The 16,365-nt window shown below is 40.2% G+C and overlaps 1 long non-coding RNA gene across 3 annotated transcripts in view; it reads right to left on the minus strand.

Moving 5' to 3' along the window:
- LOC147575678 (uncharacterized) overlaps positions 1-11,735 on the minus strand; it is a 37,200-nt gene extending 25,465 nt beyond the window's left edge. For all 3 annotated transcript variants that reach the window (XR_015242640.1, XR_015242639.1, XR_015242641.1), the window contains exon 1: positions 11,319-11,735. This is a non-coding gene — a long non-coding RNA (uncharacterized LOC147575678). The remainder of the gene's footprint in view (positions 1-11,318) is intronic.
- Between the last annotated feature and the right edge of the window lie 4,630 nt (positions 11,736-16,365).

Here is a 16,365-nt window from a genome sequence, read left to right on the forward strand (position 1 = left end):
TTAATGTATCCACGGCATGTCTCTAAAGGCTGAAGAATTAGCAGCACCAGATACCTTAGGGATGGAAGCTTGAGCCAAAAATAGACCAGTGGACCGATTGGTAGTCTGCTGAAGATTCAGTTTGGCATTCCGATCCTCTCCCAGGGTCCATGCATCAGCATGCCGCCCCTCCCCCTCTAGTAAGGAAGGCAGGTGACTGGGAGTTGACTCTCCAGAGACAGAAAGACAGATGGTAGCCTGTAGACAGCCGAACGCCAGACACAGCTAAGATCAAGGCTGCCATAATGAAAAGAGAAGAGTAAGGAAAAGTTTAAATTTTGAATTGGATAGGTCTCCGTAGGACCCAGAAATCCCACGGCCATTAGCTGGCAGCTAGGAGATCAGAACAGTTTTCTCCAGGCATTGAAAGACAGTAATATTGGGGATCTCCCAAAGACACAGCCCAGATTGATCACCCTACATTCCACACTTTTCTCCCTTTCGGCCAGGCTCCCTTCCGAGCAGAGTTTCCGGTTAGCTTTTTGATGTTCCATTCTGAACCAGGAGCAGACTAGCAGGTATCTACGAGCGATGTAGCAGGATTCTCGCACAGATGGTCGTGACACCGAGGCTTTTTAATTTCCAGCAAGAAACTTTTATTCGTGCCGGCACCGCTCAGTTGGGTTCATACCCAAAGAACTGAGCACCGAACGTCACGTAGCATAGTTTTTTGTATACATTTTCTATTTCTTTGTCTCCCGCAAATGGTAACACACATAACATGCAGTCTGATTAAGTGGTCTCAGTTTACAAGGTCATGAGGGATGTTGTCACGTAGGCGCACAGCCAGGTTATCTTGAAGTTTTCTCTCCCTTTTTTCCTCTCTCCTTAGGGAGGGGACCCTACCACATCCCCCCCTTTGATGCTCGGACCCCTCTATTTTGGGTCAAAGCGCATCATGTTCGTTTAGAGGTCTATATTTCCATAACATCATTACATGAGTGGCCGTTTTTCTCTCAACCGTAGCCTCAGTGAGACTGGAGACAGACCTTACAATCAAGGGAGCTAAGCAGGGTAAGATCAAGCCCCCTCCCGTGGTATCTAATAATGAAAGAATATCAAAGCATTTTCCACGCTTCAGATGCTTCTCCCAGCAGCTGTCCAGAGGGGCTGGAAAACAGTTCAGAAGCTAAAAGAGTTAATGTTGCACAGAACAACTTGGACCAGAGACAGGACAGGAGAAGAGATAAATCCATAGAGGAATCCCTCTCTGTTCACTTTGAAGGACTGTCCCAAGGTATGCTATTTCCATACGGCTTCTCTGCGATGAATACGTTGGGTAGATAAGTACCTGGTTGGGTTTGTAAGCTCTGGCCAACGAGGAAGTTAGCTTCCCTTCTTCCTCTGTATGACTTTCCTTCTCTTTCCCCCTGGATGCCCCAGAATTGCACCGTACAAGACCCATTAACACGTGAGCTTTGCCTTAGGCTCTTTTGCCAGATAACACAAGATACTACACTCAGGCCTGAGAATGACCACACAGAGCAGACGGTTCACCCTCTACCCACTGGTTCACATGGGCCTCTGGAGGATTTGAAAGCAGCCTTTTAGGGCATGAAGCTATTGATTTTTATTTTCCTGTGATTACAGAAAATGCCAAATGTATACAAAAGCAGAGAGAACAGTTTAATGAGCCTCCATATACTCACCAGCTAGCTTTGGTTATTGTCACCCATGGCCTCTCTTGGCTCACCCATTCTTCTACTCTCTTTCTCCCTCAACTTTGATGGCTTTGAAGCAAATTCTAGGCATCATCTCATGTTACCCACAAATACTTAAGTGTCTCTTACTAAAGGTGATAGGTCTTTAAAATCATAACACAATACCTTTTATCATAACTAAAAAAATAACTTCTCCATATCATCAAAAAAAACCCAACATTCTTTAAATTTCTCTACTTGATTTAGAATTTTCTCCTTTTGTAGTTGGTTAATTCAAATAAGTCCACCATATATATATATATATACATATGTATATATACATATATATAATTCCTCTAAGTATCATTTTAACTCATAAATTTTAATGTATTTGAAACGTTTAAATTCATTTCCATTTTAATTTTTCTTTCATGCTCAAATTGCCTTATTTTTGGTCAGTGGGAACTTTTTCACGTTGGCTTCTGGGTCCTTTTGACATGACCCCAGTAGTCTTTAATGGCCTCTTTGCTTTCTGCCGTAACAAGATACTCATATTCACCCTGTATTTCCGGCCCCGGGCTTAGAATCAGTTACAGTAAAACCTTGGTTGGCGAGCATAATTCATTCTGGAAACATGCCTTGTAATACAAAGCACTTGTATATCAACAGGGGTTGGTTTCAAGAACCATTGGCTCCGTTGCGACCATGTGATGTGGAGCGCCGTGTCTTCCTTATATTGCAAGACATAGTTCACTTATTAAGTTGAAATTTATTAGAAACGTTTGCTCATCTTGAGGAATACTCGCATAACAAGTTACTCGGAATCCAAGGTTTTACTGTATTTTTTTAAGTAGCCCTAGTTGTCTCTAGCAACAAAAGTTTTAGAAGTTACTATAGGAGAATATCTTTCCGACTACGAGATGGAAAAAATTTCCTTAAAAAGATACAAAATGTTAAGCATGTAAGGAGAATACAGATATATTTAACAGTATCAAGACATATCTTAAACACTTTTAAATGCCAAATTAGAGTATTTTGGCAACGTATATAATCAACAGTATATAGAAGGAACTCCAATAAATCAATTAGAAAAAAAAATGTTTCTCCAAACTTTCCTTGACCAAAATAAATTTCAAATAAGGATTTCACATTCACAAGAGAGGAAATCCACATCGTCACAGTCTTATGAAAGAATGTTCAATCTCTTTGGCAATCAGGGAAATGCAAATTATGACATACCATTTTAACCGTGCTCAATGGTCAAAAATCAAGAAATCTGACAATATCAAGCGCTGGTGAGGTGCGTGACGGGGATGTCTTTGTATAGTGCTGTTGAGAATATATATTAGAAAACTGGCGAATGCGTAAATAATTTGTAATATTTTAATTCATTCAACTCATTGCTATTCCATGGAAAAAATGAACTATACTGGGATGCCTGCGTGGCTCAGTTGATTAAGTGTTGGACTTCAGCTCAGGGCATGATCTCGCGGTTCATGAGTTCAAGCCCTGCATCAAGCTGTCTGCTGTCAGCACAGAGCCCGATTTGGATCTTCTGTCCCCCTCTCTCTGCCTCTCCCCAGCTCACGCTCTCTCTCTCTCTCTCTTCCAAAAATAAATAAAGATTAAAAAAAGAAAAGAACTATACCTAGAAACAACCTGAGTTTTAGAAACATAATGTAGAATGGAACAACCGAGATCCAGAAGACTACAGAATATGTAGAATTTTAATAAACAATTTGGCATTGTATTGTACATACCCTGGAGAAACTCTTGCCTTATCCGTATACCTATGCAGAGTCTCTCTAGGGCGGGGGTCAGTGAATTACAGCATATGGCCCACCACATGCTTTTGCAAGTAAAATTGTATTTGAATACAGCCGCACCCATTTGTTCATTTCTGTTTCCCCACCACAGTGACAGAGTAATGGTAATAGAGACCAGATGGCCCACAAAGACTAAAATATTTACTACCTGGCCCTTTACCAAACACATTTGCTCCCCCTACTATGCTACAGTACGTGTAAGATAGTGCCAATTTTTTTTTAACATTTATTTATTATTGAGGGACAGAGAGACAAAGCGTGAGCAGGGAAGGGGCAGAGAATGGGGGAGACACAGAATCTGAAGCAGGCTCCAGGCTCTGAGCTGTCAGCACAGAGCCTGATGCAGGGCCCAAACTCACAAACCGCTAGATCATGACCCTAAGCCGAAGCCTGACGCTTAACCGACTGAGCCACCCAGCCTCCCCTAGATAGTGCCAAATTTTACCAAAGCTCACACAGAAGCAAAAATAAACAACCTATTGTTTTCTCATATTTTCATGATAAGGATATACAAATAAAACCAGGGAATGATGAATAAAAATTCAGAATAGTGTTTTCTTCATGTAGGAATCAGAAGGTAGAGGATGGAATGGGGAGACATACATAGTAAATAGAAGTTAATGGCACTATTCCTTCTATGCATTAAATATTGTATTAGAAATATAACAAAAAGTAAATTTAAAAAACCAAAGTAAATAATTCCAGAAAAATTTCTTAGGACGGAATGACAAAGGCTTCCAGATTAAAAGAGCCTGAGTACCAGTAGAATTGTACAAGAGTAAGTCCACCATTATGAAATTTCAGGACATTGCAGACAGAAATTCCGTAAGCTTCCAGAGATCAAAGTTAACGTCATAGACAAAAGATCAGAAATTAGAACAACTTTTGAGTTTTTACTAGCAAGGCTAAATACTAGAGTATGACAGAAAATGCCTATTGGTATTTCAGAGGGAAAATATTTTTTAGCCTAGAATCCTATACAACACCAGATTAATAATTTAGCAAAGGGGAAGGAAAAGGCATTTTGAAGTATTCGAGATCTAAAAAGTTGCTCCCTATGCCACTCTTTTCAAGTTGTTACTGGAGCATGTGCTCGACAACATTGGGTCAGGGAACCAAGAGAAAGATGATGAAGAATGTAGGATAAAGAGAATCCAATCCCAGAGAGACATAAAAAAACAAAAAACAAAACAACAACAACAACAAAAAAGAACAGAAAAACCCACAATCCTCAGATTCTAGGTCATCACAAGAGGACAGACTTTCAGGAGCCTTGAGACCAACTATTTGGTCTGGACCAGATCAGAGGCTCTGAGCATCGTTATTTTAAGAAAATGAAATTGATTAGATACCTCACGTGCATTACATATAGTACTTGTTTGTCTTACAACTGGAAGTGTGTGCCTTTTGACCATGTTTCAAGTCCTTCTTCTCCCCAACCTCGTCTCTGGTAAACCCAAGTCTGATATCCTTCCCTATGAGTTTTTTCTTTCTTTTTTTTAAAGATTCCATGTATAAGTGAGATGATACAGTATTTCCCTTTTTCCATCTAACTCATTTCACTTAGCCTGGTGCCCCGTGGGTCCATCCATATTGAAACACTCCTGCCATTCCTCCTATTTTATGGCTAAATGATATTTCATTATATACATACACAACTTCTTTATCCAGTTATCCATCAGTGGGCATTTAAGTGGTTTCCATGTCTTGGCTGTTTGTAAATAATGTTGCTATGAACATGGGGGTGCAGATGTCTTTTCGATTTAGTGTTTTCATTACCTTTGGATATATTCCCAGAAGTGGATTTACTGGATCATATGGTAGTTCTATATTTAATTTTTTGAGGAACTCGATACTATTATCCATGGTGGCTTCACCAATTTACAATCCCACCAGCAGTGGACAAGGGCTCCCTTATCTTCACATCTACACCAACCTTTGTTATCTCTTGTCTTTTGATGGCCATGTAACAGGCATGAGGTAGTATCCACTGCAGTTTAAAAAAAATTTTTTTTTAACGTTTTTATTTATTTTTGAGACAGAGAGAGACAGAGCATGAACGGGGGAGGGGCAGAGAGAGAGGGAGACACAGAATCGGAAGCAGGCTCCAGGCTCTGAGCCATCAGCCCAGAGCCCGACGCGGGGCTCAAACTCACGGACCGTGAGATCGTGACCTGAGCCGAAGTCGGACGTTTAACCGACTGAGCCACCCAGGCGCCTCCCACTGCAGTTTTAATTTGCGCACAGCTAATGACTAGTGATGTTGAACATCTGTCCATGTATCTGCCTTTCATATATCTTTCATACGTCTTTGGAGTGATGTCTCTTCATGTCCTTTGCCCATTTTAAATTGGGTTATTTATTTTTATTTATTTATTTGTTTTTTTGCTATTGAGTGTCATTAGTTCTTTATATATTTTGGATATTAGCTCTTATCAGATATATGGTTTGCAAATACTTTTTCCCATTATGTAGGTTGTGTTTCTACTTTGTTGATGGTTTCTTTTGCTGTACAGAAGCTTTTGAGTTTGATGTAGTCCAATTTGTTTATTTTTTATTTTGCTGCCTGTACTTTAGGTGTCATATCCAGAAAATCATTACCAAGATCCTCGTCTAGGAGCTTTGTTCCTATGTTTTTTTTCTAGAGGTTTCATGGTTTTAGGTCTTCTATTTAAGTCTTTAATCAATTTCGAGTTAATTTTTGTGAGTGGTATAAACTGTGGGTCATTTCAGTCTTTTACACATGACTATCCAATTTTCCATTTATCGAAGGGACTGTCTCTTCTCCATTGAGTATTCTTGGCTCCCTTGTCAAATATTAGTTGACCATATATTATTGTGTTTATTTCTGGGCTCTTGATTCTGTTCCATTGATATGTTTGTCTGTTTTTATGCTAGTGTCAAAGTGTTTTGATGACTACAGTTTTATAATACAGTTTGCAATTGGGAGTGTGATATCTCCTGCTTTTTTTTTCTTGTCTCATTAAATGTATAAAATAAGATTTATCTTGCTGGGAGAGATTTGTGGTTGAGTTAATAATAAGTATATATAAACTAAATACATTAAAAAATGTTTATTTATTTATTTTGAGAGCAAGAGGGAGAGAGAGAGTGTGTGTGAGTGGGGGAGGGGCAGAGACAGAGAGAGAATCCCAAGAAGTCTCCACACTCAGTATGGAGCCCTACATGGGGCTCAATCTCCGCATTGTGAGATCATAACCTGAGTCCAAATCGAGAGTCAGACACTTAACCAACTGAGCGACCCAGACGCCCCTAGATACATTTAAAAGACAAGATAATTAAGAACTCTAGAAAAACAAAATGTGCAAAAAGTACAATTATAGAATATGGTCCAACTTGAATTCCATGCACAGTCATAACAATTAAAAAGCAAATATTAATGTAACAAAAATTTAGATATTATTATATATGGCAGGATGGGAGATGTGCACATGTGTATCTCTAAAGACCATGCTTATATGGCTACTTCTTAAACAGTTTTGGGAGAGATATGGAGGAAAATACCAAAAGAATTAGCTAAAAGAGTTAAAAATAATTCCTTTCCAGAGTGAGAAATCCGAGAAGAAAAATTATATATGCTTTTAATTAAAATTTTAAAAATAAGTTTCAAAAATGACACCATAAACCAAAATCTGATGTATTAAATAGGATCATCCCTTCCCAGTTTAACCAACTAACCAAGAAAATACAGCGATATCTGGAATTGGCCTCTTCCTTAAAAGAAATTAATTAAAAAAGTCAGCTTGAATCTACGAGGATGAGATGCTTTTTTTTTTGTAACGTCTTCAGCACATTACATAATCTTTCCATTCATGTGAAGCTGTTCTTCCAGAAACGAGTGTTGTTTGGCAATCAGAAAGGGGGGGGGGGGGGAAGCATCCTCTGCTCTGACACTCAGAAACTGGTCTGACACAGCAGCCAGGTCATGTCATTCTATTAGACATAAACCTTGTCACAGAATCCCAGCCTCAGACAAGTTACTCTGAGACCACGCAAAAATGAGACAACATAAGCCCATGTCATAATTTTGTTCAAGTACAGGCAAAAGCAAGTTCACTCGGCTGTCCATTAAATAGCAAACACACCTGTCTCTCATGCAAAAATGATTGATTGCTACTTCTTTACCATTTAAAGTTTTATCTTCCCTATAAATAAGATTTATGGAGATACCAATCAAGGAATTACACCTCCTCCCTTTTCTGACAGCAACCAATGCAGAGCAAAGCCCAGACATTAGTAAGGTCGGATGCTGGATGATGCCTTGTCATAGGCAGCGTGGACAAAGGAGGATCCAGTTTTACATTGCGAAGCACTGGGCAACTCAAGAGGGAATATGACATTGTCTCTGTCCTTGAGTTTCTAATAGCTTCTTAAACAACCACAGGAACATAGAATAATACATTTCAAAACTGGAAAGAACATCAAAGTTATTGTCAGTGGAACAAACATCGACCTACAACATTTGGGTTTAATTTAATTCTTACCATTTATTAACACTGAGGCGAATCACTTGACTACTGTTCTGTTTTCTTACCTGTGAGACAATGACTTATCCTACTTAAACAATCACTGAAAATATTAAATAAGATCATGTGCATTGAAATATTTTATAAGCTGTATGGGACCATCATAATGTGGGGAGCCCAAAAGGAAAGGAAGCCCCCAAAAGTGAAATGACCTACCCAAGATCATATTGGGTATTATCAGATGTCAGTATAACATTCAAGTGGAGATAATTACCAACAGCACTTCAGCAGTAAAAATAATGATAATAATAATAATATCAATTGCTTATTATGATTAGACATTCTGCCTTTCACTTTTTCTACATTATTTCATTTATAACAAAAAATATTTTAGTCTTTCACATAGAAGGCGAGACTCCTTTTATATCTCTCAGTTTTATCCAGAGCTGACGGAATTCATGAACATTATTATATTTTATATGACTATAGCAGAAATTTTGGAAATGCAGGATATATGCTTAACTCTCTACATTAATAGAAGAAAGAGGATCTTACGCTTCAAGATCATGATGCTATATTTGAATATCATGCAACATAATTTCAATTTGAGTCAGGCTAAATGCTCATGACTCTTCATTAAAAAAGTGTGATGACCAAAGATTCCTCCTTGATGGTAAAGTTTTCCAAAAAATTTTGAAATGGGCTTTATGTGCTCATGTCCAGGAAAACAGGAACTTGTTATGGAGTAAGAGTTGTTAAACATTTGTAACCCTAGGAATTGGCCACAAAGATATGCGTCCTTGAGTGTTGTGGAAAAGTCTAGAACTTTCCTTGAATAAATGGTATGGATTGATTCTTTATCCCTCCACATATTTGGGTTTCTTAGCATCACTTGATGAAATATGAGACTGATACAGTCCATAGCCAGTTCTGATAAATCAAAGAGCCTCTGCACTCTAAGAAGTCACTACTATAGAAAAGTTAAATTGGAACACAATACTACACCCTGCCTGTGTATGAAAAGAGACAGAAGCACTTTCATATTAAGGCAACAAGCATATGGGTAAAAATATTGAAATGACTAAGAAGTATGATTGAAACAGTGCTGGAAGCATGGTGAGGGCAAAAATCACCGAGGAATGATATACTTTGGGAGATAATTCATTCAGATAATTCAACTGACTCAGACTTCAGATAAAACAAACACTGTAAAAGGATAAAGTCTGGAATGAAATCTCTCTCTCTCTCTTTCTCTCTCTCTCTCTCTCTCTCTCTCTTTCTCTCTCTCTCTGTCTCTCTCTGTCTCTCTCTCTCTCTCACACACACACACACACGCACACACACAGCCATGACAAGCCCTGACCTGATGGAAATCTGAGATGTTCTGATCTTTGTATGATCTCATTAGCCTACTCACTTCAATGTCAAATACATAAATCATTTAAATCATTTCTTTCCCTGAAGTCAATACTCTTGCAACTCTATTAGTAGCATGGTGATTAGCAACATCTTCAAAAAAATTTTTCCCATTGAAAGTTTATATATTTCTGTTTGTAGTCAAATGTCCAAAACTTAGAAAACTGAGGCAAATGAAGTAGCCTTCTTCCCTTGTGTCCTTAACCACCCCCACCCCCACCCTCATTTTCTCTTAGCTTTTAGTCTCCTTTCCTAGTGCTTCATACTTGAGCACTGCTTACAGCTCCTGGGGCCCCAACTCCTAAGATGCCTTCACCTGAACCCTGGAGTAGACGAGGTACTTGCCCTGCCACAGGCCTGACCCTCTCTGTGTCTATTGTAGCTAGCCACGATCAAGGTCTCTATTCTTTTGCTGATGGAGTCCTATCTCAGCACCTGCCGCTGAAGTTCTCCAAACTCCTAGACCCAGGATCCTCACATTCAACTCACATCATTTGATGGGATTCACCCTTAATGGCTCCCTGTCCCAGAAGATAAAGTTTTCTATCTTCATAGCAAAGGAGGAAGGAAGAGAAGGAAGGCCACACTTTGAGGCTATCTCAGTAGTGCTAAGGAGGATCAAACTTAGAATAAAGTTTGTCTTCAATTCAGTTCAAAAACATTAAGTGAGCACATATTATACTAAAATTGTGGGAATAGAAACTGAGACACACAGTTGCTGTTCGTAAGAGCCTTACCAGGGAAACAAATGTGTAAAGATAGAACTTAAGAGTTTTCTAAGTACAGCAATAAAGCGGATCACTAATGCTAACAAATTTGAGCGTTAAGTGCCAGGTATTAAAGACTTATTTCACAGTGTTTAAATTAATGTTATTGGAAAAGAAGGCAGAGGCCAGATCACAGATGGACTTGGACTCCGACTGGACTTTGTCTTGTGTTTACTGAGGACCCAATGAAGAATTTTCAGAAGAGTCATAGCTAGGTCGGATTTACATTAAATAGATGCGGCTTACGGCTTAAGCGACAAGACACTAGAGACGCGGAGATGATGGAGACCAAAGAGTAATAGTTTCAGAGAAAAAAGAAGAGCACATCAACTCAGGAAATATTCAAAACTAAAATTAGTGGACTAGTTAAATGATAGATGTGAAAGTGGATATGAAGAAAAGAATCAAGGATGTTGCTTCAATTTTGGCTTGGGTGTCTGATAGGCAGATGGGAAGCAGGTGAGGAGGAACAGGGGGACAGAGGTCGGGGAGGGATGGACAAAGACAGGCGTTCAAGGGCGGGTGTCCACTAGGAGTCTTCATTCGGCCACCTCGGGATCCCGGGAGAGGTCGAGGTTGAAGACAGAGTTGCAGGAGCCTTTGTGGTCTCCTTTCCACCCCTTCTGCTCTCGTCACCCGTGCATCCCACTTACATTCCCGTATTCCTGTCCACGCGTTCCGTGAATTATGACTAATTAACAGAGGGAGAACTGAGCAATCATTTCCCCTCCTTCTCCTCACTTTGACACAAGTCTAAATAAGGCTGTCTTCATTTGAAGGCGACGTAGGTACTCTGACCCCACCCCGTGATAAGATGCATCACTGTGCCCCCGTGTATCTACTTTTTTTTTTTGGCAGTTCCTTTCTAGAAATCAGGGATTCTCCCAGTCATTTTATATGGGACCAAATCTGAAATCTGTGTGTAAATCATTTATGTATTTTAGTAGTAAGTGTCAATTGGTCTCTGGTCTTTTTATCTACTCTTAATGGGGGAAAAAAAACAAGATACGCAAATTCATAAAGAGGGTAAAACAAAAGTAATCGACATCTGGATTTGGAATGCATTTTCTGATTATGTCCTTATTATTTTTTTTTTTTTACCTTCTAAGTATGTTTTATGAAAATTACCTTAAAATGTCTTACTTTTCCAGGGCGCCTGGGTGGCTCAGTCGGTTGAGCGTCCAACTTCGGCTCAGGTCATGATCTTGCGGTCCGTGAGTTCGAGCCCCACGTCGGGCTCTGTGCTGACCGCTCAGAGCCTGGAGCCTCTTTCAGATTCTGTGTCTCCCTCTCTCTGCCCCTCCCCCACTCATGCTCTCTCTCTCTCTCTCTCCCTCTCTCTGCCAAAAATAAATAAACTTTAAGGTATCTTTAAAAAACAATGTGTTACTTTTCCTAGGCATACAGTACTGGCCTAGATGTACTCAGCACACACTAGATAAAAGAGACTAAATTAAGACTTGTTAGGTAATATAAATAATCCACTTATCCAAAAATAATCCACAAGGGTAACAGAGAGCCGAACGATGCATGCAATTGCGGTTACACGGATCCAGTGTTGTATCGTTCGATTCTTGACGGAAATGCATCACCACAAGCACAGAGTTTCATCTGGTGTGTAGAATGAGTGAATTCATGACTCACAATGCATTCGGGGGCTGCTCTGGAAATTTGATCTCTCTCTGCATGCTTTTGGCATGACAGGTTGTAGGAAGGTTATTGCTTTTCTCAAGTAGCTGAATCACAGAACACTGGATATTTGTTCCCACAGCCTGCCAGCCGTGGCATCTATGTTGGGGTTATCACTTGGCAACAAGATAAATACCCTGACTGAAGTGTTACCCTCCCTAACAGAACTTGTCTCGTGTGCAGACTTTCTCACACTCGTGGCTAGCCCAGGGCAATACCTTAAAATAGGCAAGGTTTGCTTTCTGTTGCCCTGGATGATGATACTGTCCCTTTCTGTGGCTTTGGCTCACTCATTCAAAGGCACCTCGGTCTTTTGCTTCTCTTCCTCACACAGCCCGAAAGTCCTTTTCCTGGCCACCTCTCCCCACTCTGTCAAAACGCTTTCTGCAGGAATTTAGAAACATGTATTATTTCTCCTAGAGCCAAGACGAATTTTATTGCTAATTGTAGAAGGAGGTGTTCATTCTCTGACAAAGGTATTTCAAAAAGTATATACCGCACGATGTCTTAGTCAAGGTGGCCCCAAAGTAACACCAAAGAAGTGGCTACTTTCACGTTCATTTGCTCCTGCTTACAGTGACAGCTACTGCAGTTTCTAGGGTGCACCATGCTATTGAAATACTAGGGCTGATTAATGTTAACGATCTTCGTTGTAAAAACAGTGTTTCAAGATATTTCATGGAAAGTCACTGGTAAGATAAGATTTTTAGATGGAATTTTATGTCAAAATGGGACTTCCCTTTTGGCCTGCGATCATATCATGCTTTGGATCATTTCAGTGGTGACATTGCTGCTCATGGAGAGATAGTTCCCAGCAACCGGCAAATCACACGGGAAGGGTGACTGTGGAAGCACCAGTGGTTGTTCATTCAAAGTGGAAAAGAGAAAAGAAGTAACATTGCAAGGTGCTGGGCATGAAGAAGTCATTCAGCAAACACCTAGTGAGCACTCTAATTTGAGCCAAGTGCCTATCTCCGTCACTGGGGAAGACGGTCGTGGATATAGAGTCATGGTACTTACCACGTACGGGGAGACAGACACTGAGTGGTGGTTAAGGGCAGCTCCCTCAGTCACAGTTGGACAGGTGTTTCCGAGCAAAAAACACAGTGTCTGTAATCTCCAAAGTAGAACATTAGAACTTTATTAAACAGTTGTTTTCTTATTTTGGATCTTATTTGTCCTTTCTGCATGTTTCACTGTAGTGCTCCCGGGAAGAAAAGATACACCTTGATATAGACACTTTGATCACGTATTTCTGGTTATCAAAGTAATGCACGCCTATTGTGGAAAATGGGGGGAATTGTTTAAAGTAAAAAAAAAAAAATTGACAAACATCTCTAAACTTACTAGAGTCACTTTATATTTTGGCACACTCCCTTCAGGTCCTCTTTCTGCACATATTTTATTTCTATAGTTGAGGTTGTACTGCATGTATAATGTTGTATCCTATTTTCCCCATATGATGATCTCACACATTTTTCTGGAGGATAAGATAAGGAGAAGGTGGGGCCCTTGCTGTTTCCTTATTCCCAACTTCCACAGAAGTGATCTGACATACAGCTGCTGCAAGTACTATTTCAGGTTCGAGAGACTTCACCTTGTTTATTTTATGACGGTAAGAGTCACTGTGTCGTAGCTCTGGTCTTCTAAACCACTTACTGATTGGACTATTTCAGTGGTCTCCTGGTAGGGGTCTCAGCCTTCTGGTTCTCCCTCTTCTAGACTTTTCAGATTCTTTTTCTCCTTCTCCTTCTCCTCCTTCTTCTTCTTCTTCTTCTTCTTCTTCTTCTTCTTCTTCCACTTTTTACAAGCAACTTCCCTTCCCCAGAGTTTACGCGGGATGTCTTTAGATTATATTTCAGCTCAGTCTGATATCAGGTCCCCTCTCCTCTCTCTCCTTCCCCTACAACACCGGCTGCACCAAGCAGATCTCAGACAACTGCTCAACGGTCTTCGCTTCCCACTTCTGCAATTCTACTGCCTTCCCCTTTCAATCTTCATTTTTTTTTTCATTTCTCTTTATTGTTTCCTTGAGGCCCTCACACACATTTATCAATCTTCCGCCACTCAGTTTGGCTTTTTATCACAAATTGCCTTTTATGCTTCCTCCAGCGGTTTGATGTGTGACCATAGTTTCTGTTTATACTGAGCTCATAAAATTTCTCTAATCTAGGCAGGAAGGCAACTTCCAAATCTGGCCACCAACAATCACTCCATTATACTAGCTAACCCTGTGGAACACTTACTGTGTGAACGATAATACGCTAAGCATCTGACAGACATGATCTCGTTGATTCTTCACAGAAGTCTATGCCATTTAGTAATGCTTAAATAATATAGACTTATTATTTATCATCTCATGTAACAATAACAACAAGAATGAAGACTAGAGGTAGGTCATTTCCAGAATTGACTTGGGAGTGCTCTGGTGTTAAGACTCTGCTTTGGCATCTCTGCAAACCTCTTAGCCTTCCTGTGTAGCTGATGTATGGCGGGAGCATCTCCTGGCATCATATCCTCCTACAGTCAGGCTCAAAGTCAGGTAGAAGGGGATGGGATAGGATAGGGAAAATCTCTTTGCATGCCTCCCTCTTATCAGGAAGGAAAAATGTGCCTAGACATTCCCCAGCAGATTTCTCCCAAGCCTCACTGACCAGAATGTGGTTATATATCTACCTCCCTTGGCCAACAACTAGTCCCCGAGATAAAGGAATCTCTTGACACCTAAACAAAATCAGGGAGAAGAATAGCAAAAAGGATTGCTTCTGTGTGGGCAATGAACAGTACCAGCATTATTAGGAAATTGAAGCTCAGAGAGGTTGAGAAAGAAATTTGTGCAAGATTATACAACTAATAAGTGGCAGAAAGAAAATTCAAATTAGAGCTTTCTGAGTCTCTCAGGATCCCTATCATTGTTCACCACACTAAAGGGCTTTTCTCGTAAATTTTGACATTTCACTCAGTCAAAAGATATTTTGTAAGTACCGACTTGATGCTCAGCACTGTTCTCGCTGCTAAAGGGGAATCCAGTGTGGAATCTACTGACGAATAGAAGTTCACTCAAATAAAATACTTAGAACACATACGATTAGATGGTGAATCAATGAATAATACATTTTCATGTTGTAGCTCTGAGAGGTACAGTTCTGCATAGCATGAGTTCACTGAAGATTGTAGAAATCAAACTGGATTTCATGGAATCTCTGGGATGTGAGTAGAACCTCACAGATGTGGGTCAGTGGGGAGAAGGGAGGAGGTATTCCTGTTGAGAAGAATAACTTGGAAAAGTGTCAACGGCTCCCCCAAAATTTCATTTGATGTAACGGGAACACTTAGGAGTTGAAAGATCATTGTTGAGTGTGGGATTCCAGCTCTTTTTTCATGTGACCTGAGATCTTCCAGCAATTAAAAAAAAAAAAAAATCACATAATTTGGCTTTTGGCTGCCAGACACAGATTCTGAAGAACACGCCTATCCCATTGTCCCTCTGATAATAACGAGGGGTTTGGGTTAAGGCACCTCCACTCATTATGGCCAGAGACTCAAACGAGCAAGATGAGGTGAGGGTCGATCTGGTTCTGTGAACCACAGCCAAGATAAGCAGCTCACACGGGGCTCAAACCCATAGTCTTGGTTTCATCGACATGCAGGTTGTCAACCCAGCTCCCACGCATGGCCATGGAGCTCCCCATAGCAGCGGAGAAGAGATATGATTTTACTTCCACTCATCCCTTCTTGGGGATTTCCATACGCAACAGGAAAGCAAAGAGAAGAGAAGCCACCTTCACAGTGTGTTGCACTTTTCAAAAAGCTACAGCACTACGAACAGTTTTAGACCCAAATTATCTTTCACTATGTCTTTTATCTGTTTCTGTTCCTCAAATTCCTTTGGCTGTATCGAAACACCTAGTGATTTTCTTCAATCAAGTTTTCAACACCGTGATTCTACAGTTAAAAGTCAATTTCAAGTACACAGTGGATTTTATCTGTATAATAGAAGATAAGATCTGCGTTGGAAAGATGGGCAAATAGAAAGTTCTTTGGGTGTGGCTGGTGACAGGGGATTAGGGTGGAACCAGAATCATTTCGGAAATTACAGTTGGAGAAATTTAAGACAGTTTAAAATAAGCTCCAAGGAGGAAAAATAGTGGTTTTTCTTTTCCTTTTCCATGCCCAAGAGTCGCTTGGGGGCTGCTTACACTCGAGAGAGAAAAACGATTGCATTGTCTTTAAATATTGCAAAGACCCACCAGCCTTTCCTGCACAAAGATAAGAGGGACGTTGTAGAATTCGGCACTGTCCTTGGGCGCGTGTGTAGAGGGGGACACTTGAACCTGAGGCTGACAGACTTCAGCTAATTTTAACAGGCATGTGTAGGTATTGCAAAATTCTTAAGTTTCTGAATGACGTCATCCTCTAGAACAAATTTCTTAAAGGGTGCCTTAGCAAACAAGCATTTTTATAATAGTGATGTCTTTCTGAGTAAAATGTTGAATCACTC

This window comes from Puma concolor, chromosome D3 (assembly GCF_028749965.1).
Source record: "Puma concolor isolate L17-30 chromosome D3, mPumCon1.1.hap2, whole genome shotgun sequence".
NCBI lineage: Eukaryota > Metazoa > Chordata > Mammalia > Carnivora > Felidae > Puma > Puma concolor.